Here is a 14,502-nt window from a genome sequence, read left to right on the forward strand (position 1 = left end):
TGAGGGTGACCAAGCCCTGGCACAGGTTATCCAAAGAGGTTGTGGAGTCTCTATGCTTGGAGATACTCAAAAGCTGTCTGGATGTGGTCCTGGGCAACTGGCTATAGGTGTCTCTGCTTGAGCAGAGGGGACTGGACCAGATGACCTCCAGGGGTCCCTTCCAACCTCAGCCATTCTGTGAGTCTGTGACAATTTTTTAAAAACTACCCAACACAAAATGTAAAATTTCTGTCTAACATCTGGCATTTCCTTTTTGTTATATTTTAATTTTGTTTTATATATTTTAATTTTAAAAAGAAAAAGCAAGACGTTTGCATGTTAAAAGAAATACTAATCTTAGTTTTGCTGAGATATTTCATTTTGAAGAAAACACTATGCAAAGTTCCTACTCATCTCATCTTAAGCTGGGTTGAAATTATTCCCTGAACATAAATCAAAGATGTAAATATTTTTACTTACTTCCAAAATCCATGTAAGTAAAATTTGTTGAAATCATGTCTCACAGCTCTGTTGATATTGATCCAGGTTCAAAAACTATGTGAAACTCTAAATTGGTGAGGAGTCTTTAGAGTCTTGAATGAAGTGTGCTACGCAGTAAAAAGTATTATAATTGTTAAACACTTAAGTGAACTACTATAAAACATTGCAATGATTGTTCAAGTGAAGCAATCTTTCCTCTCCTTCTACTCTCACTTCTGTCTTAAAATCCAGATTCCAGAGCTTAAATTTGTCATGACACCAATTTACAAAGTAAAACAGCCAATCAATGCAGCCTCAAAACAAAGTTGGATCTCAGTGGTGCAAAATACTTCTTGTAAAGCAACTTAAAAGATTTAGGAAACTGTATGATGTCAAATGTTTGACATCAATGTTCTTAAAATCAAACTGCTCTTAAGAAACCATAATCTGCCTGATGAGGGATCACGTCTACTTGATACCTAGGACCTTCCATAATAAATAAATAAATAAATAAATATGTTGGCCCACCATGCACTCTGTACCATTCCATGTATGTAATACATGCACATGAGATATATTGACATCAGTTTGCTAAACACCTCTAGCAATCACTGAAAAAATAGACATGCATATATTAGCTCAGTAATATGTTTTAAATTAAACCAAATTCCAATTTATCTTGATTTTTTTTTCTCCGTTTAGGGACAAAAATAGTGAGGGATTAAATGTATGCCAGGAACCATGTACCAAGCATCTGGCAAATTTATGGGTTTTTGCATCCATTTTCCAATGCTACAGTCCCAGAGGTGCAAGAAATGAGAAGAAACATTTGTTGTAGTTCCAGGGAGAGTTTGCAATTTCATAACTCTTATTTAAGATACTTTCATTTTAAAAAATAGAAGACTTGTAACCATGCTTACACTATCTCCTTAGAATGACAGGCATCCAGAATTTGAAATGATTTAATAGGGATCATTCCTTCATTAACAAGACCTAGAAGAATCATGGAGATTTTCTTTTTTTATTCACCTTTCATTTACTCTGTAGTTACTATTTTAACACCACACTAGTGAAGTTTAAGTACAGACAGAGTGGTGAATAGTATCAGCAGCTGCAGAGGTAAAATGAAATTTTTTTTTTCAAAAGTCATCAAAAAGTAGGTTGTTTTTGCAGTGTTATGCAAAAATATTTTCCTATAATTTTTCACAGTATGGTTGTTTGCTAAATGTACCATTATGCCACTAACTTCAAAGCTTAAACTTGTCTACTCAACAGGACAATAGAGAGGAAAGAAAAGATTTTAAAAAATCATCTAGCATTACTAGCTTCCATATTCCGTTCCAGATTTAATATAGGATCGTTCTATTAACTGTATTCACTAATGGTCTGGTCAGCCTACCATTAAATTATTCAAATAAAGATGAGGGACCTGATTCTCAGCAGGCATATATCAGTATAGTTTAATTGATTTAAATAGGGCTATACCAATTTACATCTGTGAATCATGCCCATCTGTCCTGGTTTCAGCTGTTATAGAGTTAATTTTCTTTCTTTCTTTTCTTTCTAGTAGCTGGTATAGTGCTGTGTTTTGGATTTATGATAACACAAGGATGTTTTCATTATTGCTGAGCAGGGCTTACACGGAGCCAAGGCCTTTTCTGCCCCTCACCCCACCCCACCAGCGAGGAGGCTGGGGGTGCACAAGAAGCTGGGAGGGGACACGGCTGGGAGAGCTGACCCCAACTGACCAAAGGGATATCCCACACCATATGATGTCATGATCAGCATGTATACTAGGGGAAAAGCTGGCTGGTGTCAGCTGCTCAGGAACTGGCTGTGCATCAATCAGTGGGTGGTGAGCAATTGCATTGTGCGTCACATATATTCTTTTATCATTATTATTATTTTCCCTTTCTTTTCAGTCTTATTAAATTGTCTTTATCTCAGTCAACAAGTTTTACCTTTTTTTTTTGAATCTGTCCCCATCCCACTGCAGGGGAGTGAGTGAATGGCTGTGTGGTGTTTAGCTGCCTGCTGGGTTAAACCACGCCACCATCATTGCAATCACAATGATTAAATTATTAGTTTCCTAGTATATTAGCATAAATTGGTAATAACTAACAGTGCTCATAATTCTCTGCCTTTTTGTAAAGCCCTTTCAAGCACGGGAGCATTCACCTGATGGAAGGGTGACTACATAAGCTGTTGTCTCATATGCATCTGAATAGTGTGACACAACACAGTGAAAATCATGGAAAAGGTGTACAGTCCTTCTGACTCTACACCTTGCAATGCTCAAGAAATGTAAGAGAATTTTTAACTGAGATTAAAAGAGCAGATGCTGCTACTTTACAGTAGTACAATATAATATTGCAATCTTTGATAAATGGCCTAAGAGGGTATTAATTTTATGCTATAGAAAAGACTAATGTGCCTTTCTTTGAAAGAAAGCATGACTCCAGAAGCAGAATATTTGAGCAAAACATCAGTTTTTAATAAAAATAGGATGAATTAGCAACTGCCGCACTAAAGAAAACATCAGTTATAATATCACATATGCAAACAGAATAAAAAGAGTGAAACCTTTTACTGTAGTATTTTCAAATCAAATATTCACCAGCTATGTTAACAAACTTAGCACCACCTAAGGTGTGCTTTCCCCCCACCCAGATTTAGCAAAATGCAGGCATTATTACTTTCAGACTTCACTGTAAACCAGGGTTTTCCCTCTCTTTGCCACAAGATGAGCATTTTTTCGACACTTTGGTAGCTTCAGAGGATGGCAGAGAGGAGACGGAAAAGTAACAAAAGTATGTATCTGCCACTATTCCAGAAATCCTGCCCTTCTAAAACCCCCAGATTTTCTTGAACATCAGTCTGAGGCAAAGGAATTAACTCCACCAATAATCAAAACTCATAACATACACCCTTTCTTTTCCCATTTTAAAAGTTTCTCATTTAAAAGGTTTATCACTTCATCTTCTGTAACAACAACGTACCGCATAGGGAGAAAACAAATTTTAAAACAGTAATTTAAACATAAGATTTTTTTTTCAGATAAATAAAAGCAGTAGAATAGGAAAAAAATAAAATCACACAGGGACAAATGCTCATCCCAGAACTTACTCTGAAGCAAATAAAATATACTAAAGATGTGCTCTAAAACTTGAGAGGGAAATCACTGATTGAAAACACTTGCCCATAGTGTGAGGTGATGTAAGTTAACAGACATTCTTGGGTAGGATCTATTAAGCCCATGTCCAGCTCAGCAAGAGGCATTTCCATAGTTTCCTTAGGTTTTGCGTGCTTCAAATTTAAAGGTACAATAATATTGAAGGGATTTATCATAAAATAAGATTAATAAATATACTCAAACCCATCAAGTTTCTGCTCTGCTTCCAGCTTGCAAAATATGCAAAGAAGCTTAATAAAGAAAATACAGACTTTGGGAAACAGAAATTATCATGAAATCACTAAAAAGTTCTCTGGACTGAAAAAGGAAATTAAAAAAAGAGGAGAACAAAAGAGAGAATGAAAGAGAAAGGGCAAGAAAAAAGAAGAGACAGAAAGAAAAAATAAGAGAGAGAAAGAATATGAAACTAACCTTACTCACAGTCAAAATGTCATTCAGCAATCTTGTTTTCATTCCTAGAAAGTACCTGTATTAAACCCATTTTTATTAAAAGTAGGGTTTGCTGCCCAGCTTGACTTTACCTTCCAAATATATATATATAGACAGACATACAATCAATTTTTGTCTCCTGATCAGAATAATTCATTTCAAATCCTCATTTCATTTTTTTTTAATCCAAGACCTCTTTGGAGTTTCTATACAAATTCAGGAATATCAAGACCTTGAACTTCACTTTAGGTGTTCCCAGTGTACATTATCAAGAAAAAATTATTAGATATAACTCTCAAACACCATGTACCTTTTATGTAATATTTTTCAGAGTTTTTCTGATGAAAAATAAATACCTGATATAGCTAGGAAACTTTGTTGTAAATTAAATTTATAACATACCTTAATTTATACACATGGATAAGTACCTATCGGGGTGTGTGTGACCAAGCATACACTCACATATGCATTATGCTTAAGTGTATACATATATATATGTGTGTGTATGTATTTATCAAAATCTTCAAAACTGAATCAGCAAATAAACAGGTCTTTTTTCAGCAATTAATGCATTAGTAATATAATTGTCGGTAAACTTGATTTCCACCACTACCCAGCTTTCCTAGTTTCACTTTGAGATTCAAATTCACCATTATGCAAAACTTTTACTAATCCAAATTAAAAAAAAAAAAAAGAAAAAAGAAAGAAAATCCACACAGAAAAACTTGATGCGTTTCTTTTGTCTGACTTTTGTAAAACCATTGAAACTTGGTCCCCACTTTAAAATATCAGCTGAGAGCACTCTCAGTTAAAATTATTCTTGCATGAGTCTCACTTCTTTAAACAAATGTATTTTAGGCATAGATTTCCCAGTGTTTCTTCATGTTTTCTTATCAGCTACACAGGAGCAAAATGTACAATAGGATACAAGAAATCCTGTTCTGGAAGGTTGGAAGACTGAGATCAAATCTGCAATTTTTCACTCCATTTTCCCATGAGTTGTTTCACACAGTTTAAGTACTAGTGATATTTGCTACTTGGATACATTTACATAGAAACATTTCTTCTTCTACATGCCCTTGAATGTCAATCGAGGTTTTCTGTTGACTTCACTGAGGTAAGGATGAAGCGTTATACAGCCAAAAAAAGACATTGTTCTTGATGACCCACAGTTGGTGTGCATGCACTCCCTTTTCAAGTTTTACTCTTTTACCACCTCTTTCCCTTTGAATCTAGAGAAATACAATAAAGTCTGTTCCTTCTCTACAACCTCTGTCTGAAATAGTGGAAACGGAAACAAGAGAATGAAACTGAAGTGGCTGGTACTATATCCTCTATTCCTGCCACCTAGCAGTACAATAAAAAGTCCTTTTGCAGTATAGAGGCAAGACTTGTGCAGTCTACGTTAGAACAGTGATAAAAATAAACGAATTGAGCTGACTCTGTGTGAAGTGCGTGAAAGAATCCCAGCATACATTTGATTCCAATGTATACCTCCAATATATAACTATATTAAATATCTGCTGTCTTCTCTAATCTTTACTGAGTGCAAAGCTATCACCTAGAAATGCAAAACTTAGAACCAAAATAAGCATTTCTTTGCAAAATATTTTGGTTAGATTAGAACTAGTGAGACTCTCCCACCCACTGGGGGTGTCTTCACAGTATTTAATGAGTGTTTTAATTACAGAAACTTTAAGCCAGTGGTTTGAAGTTTAGGAGAAATCATAACAGTAGGTTTTAGAAGAACTCTTCACCTACACTGTTTCTACTGGTAAGTTAGCTGTTACAGAACATGAAATTAAACAGTATTGCAATGTCAAGCATTTAACATTTTGGATTTTATACGCTAAATGCCATTCAAGTGTTAAACTTTGAAGAAGCACATCCCAGTGTGATACCTAATCGGTAGCCTGCTACATAGTTACAATTTCCCTACTTTGTTGCCAAGAGTATGCGTATTATTAAGTAACAACATTTAATGAGGGGAAGCATTCCAGAGTAACACACTTAACTCGCTGTCCTTATTCACTGTATCGTAGTAAAAATTTACACTTCTGCCAAAGGGAAGTTATGCCTTTAAACTGCAACTCTAAATTGCAACTAACCTGCTGAAGCAAGGATGTCACAGTTACACATAATTACCATTTCTACAGGAGCCTGTTTCCTGTGGTGATAGTAGCATATTTAAAAGATAGCATTTTCAGTCTTTGATGTCACTTTTCTCATACAAAACTGTTTTTTCACTAAGAATCCCATTCAGTAGCCCAACTTTATCCAGTAAAGCACTTAAGCATATGCGTAGATCCCATTTATTTCAAAGGAACTTAGGCACATGATTATGAATTTTTTTTTTTTTTCTGAAAAAGGGTTGAACTTAAGTATATGTTTCAAATGCTCTGTCATATGGGAACCTAAAATAGGAGCATAACTCCTAACTGCAATACTACTAATACCCTGGCTACCCAGGAATTTTAGTGACAACAAGTTTTATCATGTTTTACAGGTTTATTTTTCCAAATAATGTCTTAGTATCATCTTGTCTTATCACATAGCTCATGCTGTAAGCTTATTACAAGCCAACAAAAAGTTTGAAAAAATATTAAGCTTAATCATATTTGAATCTTTAATACTTTACTGGTGCTCCTCATGGCTTAAATACCATAAGCTTTAAATACCACAGAAGCTTTTTTCCATATTTGAAATGAGAATGCTAGGAAAGGTATCTGCTACTTATACAACAGGTTGTAAACCAGAAATTCACAGAGAAGCCAGGGGGAAAACCCTTCCTATGTCTCCTGCATTTCTCCTTCCATCTTTTGCTTTTTCTTACTCATAAGCAATGTAATAAAGGAGGTGTTTTCCTGGATAAATATACATAACAGAGAATACAATGTTATTAGCTCTGTTATACTACCAATTTCTTTTTTCCAGCAGCCTAGCTATAAACAGTGCCCAGCTTGTATACCAACAGAAACTGTTGCCTATTCCCCTTGTACAAAATACCTCTGTGCTACTTAAAACCTGAGGAAACCCTTTTTAGCAACCCTATAACTGAAGTCACCCTTTATAGAAATACTTCCTGTCTAATACCTCAGTGTTGTTTCTTGGGGTTTTTTAATTAACATCCTCATTATGACAGTCTGTGGTGGTTTTAATATTCATATGCTAAGGGTGACACTTTGGGAAGGCTGTGTCATTGTCATTCTTCTCACAGAAAACTGGGTGCAGTTTTCCTTGGGGCCCTTCAGTGATTTTGCTTGAGTAAGGTAGACCAGAGTGGCTGTTGAGGTATGTATAAGAGACTGTCTCTTCTTCATAAGCTGATTACATTTTCTTTCTTAGGGTAATCTCTTACAGCTAGAGCACAGAATTGAAAATTTAGAAATGTATTTTCTGTTTCTCACAGGGCCACACACTTCCTGTGTGGATCTTGAACAAATTGTTTTACTCTACCTCTGCTTTTCACATCTGAGAAGAGGAAATAAAAGCAACAGGAGCACGTCAAGGCTTAATTCATTAAAGTTGGCAGAGAACTTTCAGGTCAATGGATGGCAGCTGCTACAGATTAACATATTAAAACTTTTAATAATTTATTTGTGATCTATTTTAACTGCTGCAAGATGTTTCTAAACTAGAAGCAACAGGAAAATTTAGCACTATGTCACTGGTACACATGTCCAGTTTTACAGACTAGTAACCGTAACTGAAATACATGAATATGTTTCCTCTATTTGGGCTGTGTACCAGAGTACTAACATACACTTCAGGAATAACCATCTTCTGGTGGAAAGTTAAAATAAAGCTAAATAAATGCAATACACATATATACTTCATGCTTATACACATATACATGGAATACACACAGAAAATATGTGCATTGAGATACTAGTCCAAAGAAAGAAAAAGATTTTGCCTTGATTGTGTTACAAGGCCGTAATCCCTCAAGCTAAATGATACATGTTGTAGAAATGCCCTGAAATAAAATGCCTGTAATTAACTAAGATACGATTTTATGTAAGATCCTTTGTTTAATATAAGTCTTCATATTAACACACTGTGGTTAAAGTAAAACAAAATAGCAGAGGAAGAAAAGACATATTTGTATTTTTAAAAATAATAAAATCTGCTTTATTCCAATGGCATTTTTCCTCAGGATTTTTTCCTTTTAAAAATAAAAATTCCATTTTCCTGTCTGAATTCAAAATGATTGACTGGAGCACAATATTAAGTAATAAATAAAACAGTCCCAGTGCCTGAAAGACTCCTGAATAAAGAGAAAATTATTTTTGGATTTTCCTTCTGATCAGATATGAAATATTCTGAAACGCCACCTCTATAATTTGATAAAAAGCTTGATATCCCCAAATGAAAATAGGATTCAGCACTTTCATTTTTCTGTCTCTAAAGGAACCTCTAGGTAAACTGATTTTAAAAAAATGAAAATCTCAAGCATAAAGGTGGGAGTAATGAAGCAAGTTTAAATATGCGCTGACCTTTGAAATGAACTGCATTCCATGTTGTTTGGCCAAGAAGCTGGCTGTGTTGCTGTCTCCATCAATTTCCACAGCATAAAAGATGTGGGTTTTGGAGCTGCCCTGCTCTCTGGTGGATGTTGATAGGCATCGCCGCAAATACACCAGTGCTGATAGCAACAGCCATATGTTCATTGCTCTGAAATATTAAAAAGAAATCCACAAGGGATAAAAGTGTAAGCATCTTCTTTTGTTGTTGTTGTTCACCGTAAGAATTTACCCAGAGGTGGCTGTATTTTATTTTCCCCTTCTTTGGTTAAAAAATTAAATCCTACAATATTTATTTAGTAGCAGTATTAAACTAAAAAGAAGAGAGCAAACCAAAATATATGGTTTTTTGGAAGGTAAGAGTATTATGCTGTTTGACAGTATCTAAAAGCAAAGTAATGTTATATGATTTTATTCATACAAATTCAAAAATACAAATGTACATATTTTGCAGCTTTAGTTCTGTAATTATTTCATTTTCCACTCCTGTTTTATTATATAAGTTTCACTAGTTTTATTCAATGATTTGCTAATCTCAAGCTGTTCACTATGGTCAAATGGCATTCTCTGAAAAATATCAGTATTTGATATCAAAATGGAAGATTGCCACTTGAATGTATAGTAATTTTAATAATAACCACAATCCAAATGTCTGTATGTCTGTTCTACGTCCTTCTGTAATATATTTTTCTCAAATATCATCTTAAAAGAGTCTCACGATCTAACCATATATGGCCTAGAAAATGAATGTTAGAAAGATGACAAAGTCAAGATGGTACATATGAGAGGTACAACAGGTATCTTAATTAGGCACTATTCATACCTGGCTGAAAATCGATTCTGTACGTGCTCTTAGGCACTAGATCCTGGCTTTAAAAATATGACAGTAGCAAGTAACAAAATCATCATGGGTGATATCCTGGTGTTTCATCTGTGATGAACAGCAACGGTATCTTTTAAGTAGATGTGCTATTATGCGCAAACAGTGGTAGAAATCCAACTAACTTTTCCACCTACATTTCCATTCTTTCATGTACTTGTTAAGATCTGTACAATAACATAATTTAAAAATTAATTTTGAAAGGGATGGGACAATATAGTTTTGCATGTTATAGATGGCCATGTTCATTTATATGCTTGTAATGTTTGCAGCAATAATTATTCCAATAGTCTTTTAAAACAGCAGTTGGATATAAATTATCAGAGGGACCATACAAATATGTAGAAATAAACCACTGTATCAACCCAATCTTTGAAGATATATATCTGTCTTTCCCAAGTCATGTCTCTCAGTTGCACCCTAAGTCCAAGAACTAATGTAAAGCAGCCAGTGACTGAATTCCACCCACACACGCAGTAGTAGCTCTTTTTAATATTAGGTGCAAATTAAGGCGCAACAGAAAAAACAGTTTATCTTGTATCTTGTGGTCCACAGTAATATAAACCTACAATCCTTAATAAATGCTGCCAGACTGAAAAAATATACTTAAGGTATCTGCACAGTTAAAGATAAAAATCAGATCTTGAATGAGATCCTACCAGCAAGATACTTCTGAAAAGGCCTAGCAAAGGCTATCATAGGGAATCCCTACTAAATACATTAAGAGTGTTTCTGTATTCCAATTGCTATTTCAAGCATAGGCAGAGCATCACAGAGGTGGGGGATTTATTTAGGCAGACATATGCAGTCTAAATTTCTAAAGTTCCTCTTCAAATCTTTGTTAAATGTGTAGTAGGGAACTAGGGTATTTCCACATGGTATTTCTTGGAAGACCAAGGATTGAGGTAGTGAGAACTGCAATTTATTTCTTTTGTCTAGCTACGCAATCAGATTATAGCTATATGAAATGAAACCAAGTAATCAATGGAAAGGAAACCACAAAGATTATGGAAGATTAAGTTTCAGCCTCTACCTGTAAAATGATGAAAATTTCATTAAGTATTGTCCAGGACAATGCATGAGGATAAAGGTTATTTGACTTGGTGTTTTTTTCTGCTAATGCAGGCCTACTTTGTATGGGCTATTTACTTATACGGTGACTGAGTCAGAAAAAAAAAAAAGACGACATTGCAGTTCAGCCTGCTCTAAACATGATTCAGAATGGATTTCAACCAAGGTCTCTTCCTATCAACTCTAATGCATTCTAGAGCCATTTTGATCTCCACAGCCATCTTAGGGCAATGTAGTTGGCCCATATTTCGAGTAAGCCAAAGGCTGAGGAGTGTACAGAGGAATTGGGGCTGCAGAGAGAATTGAGGAAAAAACCCAAATTGATAATGTAGAATTATGCTGTATAAGCCATGCGGAATAAAACACTTCCAGAACAAAAGATCAACATCAGTCTACCTAGAACACCCTAGATCATAAGAGCATTTATTTAGGAAAAGAAAAATAAAGGTTCACCCCCCTGCAGAGAGATGTAAAGGTAGTGCACCATATTTTTCAGTAAGGGAGTGACACAGCTGTGGCACTGGTAAAAGTGTTTTCAAGATACTTCTCTCCTCTCATACTATATTCTTTGACATTCATTTTATTGCTTTTCAAATCAAACTATTTTGCTAGTACTAAAGTAGAGATCTGCAGAACTTACTTATTTTTTTCAAGCTGATAGGTTTGGTAAATTTGACCTGACCTGAACAGAACCACTCTGGAGATTAATTTTTTTGACTACCAAACAATTTTTGGGGGGAGAAAAAAAGAAATAAAATACAGAAAAAGGAAGTTTCAACCACCAATATAAGGTTAGCCATATGTGACACCAAGATGATACTTAGAAAAACATTTTATTGACAAACTGGAGAAAAAAAAATTTCTAAGATTAGTAAAATTTTAGACGTCTGTTTCTGGAAACAGATGGTAATCCTGCAAATGTATATTTTAATGGAAGAGTTATACATTTAATAATTTTTCTTTCCACAAAAATACCAACTGACTGGATTCTTGCTCTCGAAGAAATTACAAATCCGTCCCAGAAAGTGGAGTTGGTAAACCCACTCAGACACACCTTCAAAAGCAAAGTCAACAATTTACAGAATATTTCATAGACACAAGTAGTAACCGGATACCTTTACAATCACGACACTGAAGCAAACCTAAACAGGTGTAGTTTCACCCCAATTATTAGCTCCTTTACTTTATCCTAAAACATTATTTTACATAATTTACAATTTTAAATTTATTTCACCTTTACCAAAATTCTATCTACTTCTTTGTGGAAACCTTTGGGTCTCACCCATAATGTGGAATAGGGACTTAAATTCAGCATGAGATTAAAATTTACCCAAACTTGGACAAGATAATAAGGCTGTGAGAACTTCAAACACAACAAGTTCAGCAGAGACATGGAAGAACTGAAAATTGAAATAATGAAAATTCTACTTGCACAAAGTAAGCCCCATCCCAAGACTGATCCTATATTTCTCCCAAAATGCAGTTTTTCCCTATGTTCCAATCCATAAATTGGGAGAACAGAGACTGTCTCACCTATACTCTCCATAGGCAGTACTAATGGAGGGTAAGTTGGACAGAGGAGGATCTTTGTGGCAGTAGGATGGGAGAAGGGGCAGCAAGGGGCTGCTCTTGGGCAGTGAGTGAAACTGGTGTTTTAGGTTAGAGGCCTTGGATTGACTGATTAGGATGACTAGGACTGAGAACAGAGTGCCAGGGCAGTGGGACTATTGCTTGAAAGTAAAAGAGGGTACAGAAGAACCACAATACTGGGGACTGAGAGACTGAAATAAATTATTTGCATACCTTGACTAACTGGGACCTCAGCTGATATGAAGTTAGTTAGTTCAAGTGGCCTGAAGCACAATTGGTTAAACAGAACTAGAAAAAAGAGTCAGGAGTGAGTCTGGAAAGGCCCAACATGGGATGAAGATATCCAACTCATTTAGGGAGGGACAGATTAGAGAAGGGGAGAAGTGAAAGAAATACCAGGGTGCTGAGGAACAGCTGATTGTGGAGAAACAAATGCAGCAAGGAACCACCAGCATGCAACAAAGATTATCTGGGCAAAGAGACCTGGGGCAATGATATTAGCTCTGAAAGAGGAAAGGAGGAGAAAGAACATGGAAAATTTAACCAGGCTGTAAAGAACAAACCAGAAGACTCTATAACCTTCAGACTAGCTCTTCTCCATAGCCTGGAACCAAATCCTAACTTCCAAACTTTGCTGTTCCACTGAAACTGGAAAACACAAAGGAACCAAGTGTCTTAATTCCACCTACTCAGCCACAGGAATAGTTAAAGCCTGGGACTTTGAAGTGTGTGAGTGCGCTCCTTCAAAGAGCAATGTTCTCTGCTGTGGATGTAAGGACTCGAACCCCATTTATTCCTCCATGAGGATATGAGCAAGTTGCCAAAGGATGACATTTCTACTCTAATCACCCTGCTAAGAAAAAAACAAACATGAATTAATCATACACACAACATATTACATTAACAAAATCTTGCTAAATCCAACATTTTAAAATTTCAGATTACGACTACTGGTGTAAATTTTAAATGGAGGGTGAAAGGTATTTTTAGAGGCTAAGAAGGAGGGCATTTGAAGTCATGAAAGTCAGGATTCATAACTTATCATAATAAACTCACATATGGTTGATGCATACAACACATCTTCACTATCTACCTTTATTCAGCATTCACAGTAAATACACTATATCTTAAAGTGGGCTTTTGAGGGCCGGTAACTAGTGACATCCATGATTAATGTTATATGAGGGGACAGATCCTATACAGGTCAGTGCTTCAACCTGTCCTAATCTTCTGTTTCTTCAACAATGAATTTTGAAGAAAATGCTTTAGTTTCAACAGTAAAAATTAAACTTTACTTATATACACTGGAAAGCAATTTAATTTCAGAACGCAGGATTTCACCTAACTGTCGTGGTTTAGCGGCAGCTCAGCCCCACGCAGTCGCTCGCTCACTCCCCCACCGGGAGATGGGGGAGGGAATCAGAAGGGTAACGCTCGTGGGTTGGGATAAGAGCAGTTTAATAATTAAAATTAAAAGAAACAACAGTAGAAATGCAATGTAAAGGAGAACAACGAGAGGCGCAAAGCCCCGGGGGAGGGGGGAAGGGAGGGGAGAGGGGGAACGAACCGCCGAAACAAACCGCACGTGCCGCAGCCGCCCGCCACCCACTGACCCGACACCACGCCGCCTCCGCGCTGCCACTGCCCCCCCCTCAATATACTGGTCATGGTGTCACGTGGTATGGAATGAACCTGCCATTGGCCAGTCGGGGCCACCGCCCCCACCATGGCCCCGCCCCTCCCAGCCCCCGCCGCGCGGCAGAGCGCGGGAAGCTGGAAAGGTAGCCGACCCCCACAGTGAGGAGAATTAACCCCTTCTCAGCCAAAACCAGCACACTAACCTATCAAGAAAGTAGATTCAGAATTTTATTAAATTCTACTGGGGGGAGGAAAAGGCCAGATTTAAGTTTTTCCTCCTGGTGTGACAAATACAGTAGTATTGTGCAACTGAAATTCCACACAATGAATTAAAACCTCAAAATTTTCCAAACTACACATATGCAAGAACAGAATAGGCTTATTTTTAATAATGGGTGATATAATTATGATCAAATAAAATATAAATTAAATACACAATATCAATTAAACACACAATACATTGTAGACACATCTCTCTGGATAGTCAACAGCTACTACAAAACAATGTTGTCAGGTTTTGTTCTTTTTTTTAAATGCAGCTGAATTTATCCCACAGCATGCTGCAAACTGCATACTGGTTCCATTAACTGAATCTAATTTTAAAAAAAAGAAACAAAACACCCCCAAACAAAGAACTAAAAAACCAAACAACTACATTATTCTGGTTTAGGTTAGGAGTATAAGACACTGTAATATAATACAAAAATACACAGTCTCTG

The 14,502-nt window shown here is 36.1% G+C and overlaps 1 long non-coding RNA gene across 1 annotated transcript in view; it reads right to left on the minus strand.

Moving 5' to 3' along the window:
- The window catches only part of LOC135312629 (uncharacterized), a 154,054-nt gene that overhangs the window by 93,709 nt on the left and 45,843 nt on the right, over positions 1–14,502 (minus strand). The window contains exon 4 of the long non-coding RNA XR_010372260.1: positions 8,578–8,755. This is a non-coding gene — a long non-coding RNA (uncharacterized LOC135312629). The remainder of the gene's footprint in view (positions 1–8,577; positions 8,756–14,502) is intronic.

The sequence above is a fragment of the Phalacrocorax carbo genome, chromosome 3, assembly GCF_963921805.1.
Source record: "Phalacrocorax carbo chromosome 3, bPhaCar2.1, whole genome shotgun sequence".
Taxonomy (NCBI): Eukaryota; Metazoa; Chordata; class Aves; order Suliformes; family Phalacrocoracidae; genus Phalacrocorax; species Phalacrocorax carbo.